Below are 6,979 nucleotides of genomic sequence, written 5' to 3' on the forward strand. Positions count from 1 at the left end.
TAATACCTGAAATATGTTGTATTATAGGAGAGCAATATCTTCTAATATAAACCTACACTTTGGTTCTCTACATAACCAACTTGTAGACACTTAATAACAACAACAGTAGTTCTCTTATACTATCATATATATACATCTTTCACTTTTTATAATAGCTCAACGCCCCTGACTATCCCCTTCCTCTACACATCCCATCAGATATGAAATTCCCTAACACAAATTTGACCCTCAAAAAAATGGATTGGCCTCTTTTTCATGGCAACATGGAGGCTGCCAGCTGCTTCACCATGAAGCTGAACATTCCCAGCCACTGGTTGCCAGAAACTCATTGAATGGATGATGAATGCAAACTTCATACCTTTTATGATAAATTAATGGCCACAGAAGTTGCTTCTGAAATGCTGGGTGATGAGTGGAAGGGTGATGTTGTCTGTCTCAGTGGTGGGAACAACAAGAAAGGTTTTCCCATGAAGCAGGTTGTCTTGACCCATGGCTGGGTCCACCTGCTTCTGAGTAAGGGTCATTCTTGTTACGAACCAAGTAGAACAGGAGAAAGAAAGTGCAAATCTGTCCAGAGTTGCATTGTGGATGCCAACTTGTGTATTCTCAACTTTTTTATTATTAAAAAAAAAAAAAGGAGATAAAGATATCCCAGGACTGACAGATACAACTGTGCCTCATGGCCTGAGGCCCAAAAGAGCTAGTGGAATCTGCAAACTTTTCAATATCTCTAAAGATGATGTCTGCTAGGATGTTGTGAGAAAGCCATTGAACAAGAAACCCAGGAACAAAGCACCCAAGATTCAGTGTCTTGTTACTCCACATGTTATGTAGCACAAATGTCAGTGTATTGCTCTAAAGAAACAATGCACTAAGAAAAATAAGGAGGAGACTGAAGAATATGCCAAGCTTTTGGCCCAGAGGATGAAGGAGGCCAAAGAAAAGTGCCAGGAACAGATTGCCAAGAGACGGAGATTATCCTATCTGAGAGCGTTTACCTCTTAAGTCAGCATCCAGTCAAACATAAGAGATTTCTATGTGTGACAAATAAATATGCTCATATTAAATCTCAAAAAAAAAAAAAAGGATTGACACAGGGCTACAATGGGCTTGAGTACAGCAACTTTGTGAGGATGGTGCAGTATTCATTCTATTGCACACTGGGTGGCTGTGGATTAGAATCAACTTGACATCACCTAACAACAATAACAGCACAGATTTGAACAACACTGGTAGCACACTGGTTAAATGCCCAACTTCTAATTGAAAGATTGAGAATTCAAATCTACCAGCTGCTAAACAGGAAAACAGACTTGGCAATCTGTTCTTATATAGATTGCATTCCAGGAAACCCTATGGGAAATTTCTGCTTGGGCCTATACAGTCGCTATGAGTCGATCTGAGTCAAATTGGCTAAACTCTATAGAACAACAACACAAATTTAAATACCAAAATGCATAATGACTCAGTCAATTCATTCACAAATAGTGAGGAAAGACCTGCACAGACTTGAATGCCATTCATATATTAAAATACTAATGCTTTGGAAAAGAAAAGTGAAACCATTTTCTTGGCATTCAGAAACCACCACAGTATAACTCCTGCCTGCCTACAAAATTCTGTCTTTATCATTGTTTATCTGTGTTACTTGGAGATTGTGGTGGCTCCACATGATAAACACTGGACTGTGAAACACAAGGTCTGTGGTTTGAGCCCAGCAGCTGCTCCACAGGAGAAAGATGAGACTTTCTGCTCCCACGAAGATTTAAAGCTTCAGAAACTCTATACAGTGTTACTGTGAGTCAGAACTGACTCAGCAGCACTAAAGAGCAACAACAATCTGTATAATTTAGGGTACTTAAAAGCTCTGGAGTTTCACTTTTCTATAATTATGAGGTAATGAACTGTGTTTTGAAGCTCAAACGGACATATAGATGGAAATGTTTTTGTAAAGGCTAACCTAGCCATAACTATGCTATTGTTGCTGTTAACTGCCATCAAGTTGGTTCTGACTCAAGCCCTATATAGAGCTTCCAAGGAACAGCTGGTGAGTTTGAACCACCGACTTTATAGTACATTCACTTTATTTGTTGCTGTTGTTGCATAGTACCATCTAGTCAGTTTTGACTCATAGTGATCCTGTATAGGGTTTCTGAGTCTGGACATCTTTGCTAAAGCAGAAAGTCATAAGTGACTCCTTTATTCCCACCTAAAAAACTCTAACATGCTATTCCCTTATAATCCCATGTCCCTTCCAAACCTGCCTTTTCATTAAGGCCTAAATTATATCCTTTCTCCTTCCCAAAAGGATTGCCTACAATTTCCACCTCAAATTATCATAAATAGTCTCTAGAGGAATAACAGTCCCACCAAGAACTAGATTTTAAAAAAAAATCTGTTTTAATTCACTGGAGAGCTACTGAGGAAGCTAGAATATACAGGGTCCAGATCCTGAGAAAATTGAAATTTATGAGGTCAACCCAACGTTCTGTTCTGTGTTTTTCGCTTAGGGTATTTACTGATATTTCAGAGGCACAAGGAGATAGGGAAGAAGCTTATAGAAAATCAGCAGAAAGTATTCATTTTGCAGAGTGTTTGCATTGTTATAAGGATAAGGAAGCCAAAAATTGTAACTTTCTGTCTCAGCAAAAATATCAGGAGCCAAAATCTTGAAGTAAAATAAATCAATGCAACAAGCACATTATTCACCAGGAAAAAAAAGAAACTGGTATCTTATTTATCAACAAAAGAGACGGTAGCTAGAAAACCATAAACTAATGTCTATAAAATGATGAAAGCAAATAAATAAATAAATAAGCTTGAATCAAGAGTTTTATACCCAACAAAACTATCCTTCCAAAGTGAAGGTCAAATAAAGACATTTACAGACAAACAAACACTGATCATCTCTATCAAAAGCCAGACCTGAAGTACAATAAATATCAAAGTGATTTTCTTAGAAAAAGAAAAACGATGCTAGTAAGAAACAAAATATTCAAGAAAGGATGAACAAGAGAAAAAATAAATGTAGGAATAAATGCAAATCAATACTGATTTTACAAAGTAGTACTAATAATATCTGGGTAGCAACTGTAACATTCCAATATTGCTAGCAGGAGGGGCATGGTTATAGATATATGCTGGACATAATCTATCACCTCCTGGTGATGACTTATTGAAGTTGAAAGCATAGGACCTTCTCATGGGTAATCTCAGTCAATGGGCATAACATAGTTCATAAACTTTATGTACTAGGCTATATAGTAACATCTAAGTCCTCAAAAGCTTAAGAGTTTCCTTCTAAGAAAAAAAAAAACAAAACCTTTTGGTCTCTATCCATCTGGAGCAAAAGAGAAATAAAGAAATCAAAGACTCAAAGAAGATGCTAGTCTATTAGACTAATAGTCTATATGCAAGGTCTCATCTATCCTGAAACCAGAAGAACTAGATGATATCGTGTTATCACTACCAACTGTTTTATTCAGGGATAAACTAGAAGATTCCAGATGAATGGGAGGAAAATGTAGAACAAAAGTCAAATTATATTTAAAAGCCCATATTTAACTAGACCAGTAGAGGCCAGAAGAACTTCTGAGACTACCACCCTGAGATACTTTTAAACCACACCCAGATCACCTTTCAGCTAAATAACAGCTTAGCTCATAAAATAAACAACAAACAATGCCACCCATAAGTATCATGCTCCTTCAAAAAAAAAAAAAAAAAAAAAACCTATATGGTTATAGGATTTTGTGGGAAAGTGTTATCAGGATTAATTGTGACTATCACAACTGTAATTATAGAAGATGTGCAACTGAAAATAGTGAGTAGTTAATCTTTCATTTCAGGAACAGACAATTCCAAGACCATCAAGAAGGAAGAACATGAGTGGAGTGTGAGATCCCTACCTAAAAGAGTGGTGACGGCAGAGGTGGTGGCAGAGGTAGTGGCATGGAGAGACAGAGCAACTGCGGGCTCTAAGCCCATGGACTGAATAAAGTTGTGTGCATGCAAACAGGTGACTCTGGCTTGCAGAATGTGCCCTTTAGACATTTAAATGAATATATACTTTTTTTGTTTTGAATGTGTACATCAAATATTTTTGCTTTGTTCATGTGTGAATTATAACATGTAAATGGAGAGCTACAGGGATGAAACAGGATAGCTGGTGTTGCATGGAAGGGATTGAAATCATTGAGATGAAACAATGTGTATAATTTATTGGATGTAAAACTAATGATCTTGTCTGCAAGCCTTCACTCAATTTACAATAAAAAGTTTTTAAAAAAATTTATATGAAACCAAATTCTCAACATATTGAGAAGATAAGGATAACGGAAGAGGGGGAAGGGAGGCTAGATTAAAGGGCACAGAAGGATTAGAATGGAAATAATGAGAATGCTGACACATTATGAAATCATTAACCAATGTCATTGAACAATGTATATATATGGTGTTGTTGTTATTGTTGTTGTTAAGTACTGTCCAGTTGATTCTGATTCATAACAATCCTGAATAGGGTTTCAAAGGAGCAGCTGGTGGGTTTGAACTTCTAAACTTGCTTATCCTAAAGTGCCACTAAAATAGGAATCTGATTTGCAGTGCAAATTCCACCAAAAACACAATGACTACATTATTTATTTATTTATTTATTTAAAAGTAAAGTATAAGACAAAAATATTTTTTAAAAACATTCCTAAATATTCCTGGTGGGAAGATAAATTGGAAAATAATTTCTACTAAACCTGACGAAATATATATTGTTATTGTTGTTGTTAAGTGCTGTCGAGTCGGTTCCGACCCATAGTGACCCTGTACAGGGTTTCTGAGGCTGTAAATCTTTACGGGAGCAGAACGCTTCATCTTTCTCCCGCGGAGCAGCTGGTAGTTTCGAACTGCTGGCCTTAAGGTTCGCAGCCCGATTCGTAACCACTACGCTACCAGAGCTCCTTATTAAGTGCCATCAAATCAATTCTGACTCATGTTGTTGTTGTTGTTACATGCCTTCAAGTTTGTTCCAACTCATAGTGAGTCTGTATATGATTTCCGAGGAGTAGCTGGTGAGCTTGACCCACCAACATTGAGATTCAAACCAACCTTGCAGTCCCACACATTAACCCACAGAGACACACCAGGAATCCGACAATATATATATTATTGTTAAGAGTCATCATCAATTCTGACTCATAGCAACTCTGGATAGGGTTCCTGGGGATATACATCTTTGCAGGAACAGAAAATCTCATTTTTCTCCTGAGGACCTGCTAGTGGGCTTGAACCACTGAACTTGTGGTCCACCGTTCAATGCTCATCCTTAAAAAAATTGGTGGAAAAATTGAGTTAAAAGATAATTGAATTTTTCTACTTAGTTTTTGAAGCCTATAAATACACCCTTTGACCTACTACTGCATTTTTTCACACGTGATGCACGCAACTAAATAACACATGTATATATATCATGTACCTAGTGTGCACAGGAAACTAGTACATGAAAGGGTTGTGCAGTTTGCAAAAAGGAAAAATGTATCACATACATTATTCACATAAAAATGCATTAATTCATCTTCTAGGAATGTACCTATCAGAGATACATATACATATATATGTGTATCAAGACATTGACACAAGAATGATTATAACATCTTCTCTCATAATAGCCCAAAGTGGAAACACCACTAATTTATACCAAAAGTAGATTAGATAAATACACGTTGATATGTTCATATTGTACAGCAATAAGAATGAGCAAACCCTTGTTACTTACTACAGCATGCGTGAGTCTCACAAATGAAGTCATTTATGAAAATGTAAATACTTTATGATTCCACTTAGATAAAATTTAGAAACAAGAAAAACTAATCTATGGTGATAGAAGTCCAGATATTTGATGCCTTCAGGAATTACTGAATGGACAGAAACCGTCAGAGGCCTCTTGATTGCTAAAAGTGTTTTTATTTCTTAACTCAGGTAGTAGACACCTGGTGAATTCACTTTGAAAATTCATTGAGTCATCTACTTATGGCTTGTACACTTTTTTAAAGATATAATACACTTCAATTAAAATAATTTTACCTTCAGAAAAATTATATAAGCAACTTGTTCTTCTTGTGTGTTGTTGTGTTGGTTCCAACTGATAGCAAACCTATATAGGGTTTCCAAGAGTGATTGCTGAAATTGTAGTTAGCAGTCCAGCGCTTATCCTACAACACCACATCAGGTCTCTATGATCACCCTAACCCTAAGACATTAAACTTTCCTTAGTTCTAACTTAGCCTTTAGAAATATTAACATATATATATATATATATATTTAACATTCTTATTACCTTATATTTATTTTGCATTTTACAATTTCTTTTGAGGTCAAATACAGTATTGTGCATCTTTATCGCTCTAGTGCCGTGTATCTAAAGAAGTGTTCATGAAGATTAATCTATAAGAACACACTCAGAAATAAGAATAGATACGAGAACCACCACTTGTCAGTCATTTTATCCTACTGTGGTGATGTGCATATTGTTGTGATTCTGGGAGGTATACCACAAACATTTTAAATACTACAGGATCACCCGTGGTACACAGGTTTCAGATGAACTTCTGGACAAAGACAGACTAGAAAGAAGGAAAGACAAACTACTTCCAAATATTTAGTCACTGAAAACCTATGAATAGCAGTGAAACACTGTCAGTATCAGAATATTGAGTATTGAAACATGATGAAGAACACCAGAATATTGTCAGATATAGTGCTGGAAGATGTGCCTTTCAAGTTGGAAGGCATTCAAAATACAACTGAGGAAGAGCTGCCTCCTCAAAGTTAAGTTGACCGTGATGATGCAAATGGAGTAAAGCCTTTGGACCTTCATTTGCTGAAGGAGCGCAACACAAAATGAAGAGAACTAGCTGTAAAAAATCATGAATAATTTGAACAAAGAATGTACGCAGTATGAATCTAGGAAAATTGGAAAATTTCAAAAAAT

The 6,979-nt window shown here is 36.2% G+C and overlaps 1 pseudogene; it reads left to right on the forward strand.

Annotated features, from left to right (window-relative positions):
- The first annotated feature begins 300 nt into the window (after window positions 1-300).
- Window positions 301-1,005, forward strand: LOC102818243 (annotated as a pseudogene).
- The last annotated feature ends 5,974 nt before the right edge of the window (window positions 1,006-6,979 follow it).

The sequence above is a fragment of the Chrysochloris asiatica genome, unplaced genomic scaffold (assembly GCF_000296735.1).
Source record: "Chrysochloris asiatica unplaced genomic scaffold, ChrAsi1.0 scaffold00044, whole genome shotgun sequence".
Taxonomy (NCBI): domain Eukaryota; kingdom Metazoa; phylum Chordata; class Mammalia; order Afrosoricida; family Chrysochloridae; genus Chrysochloris; species Chrysochloris asiatica.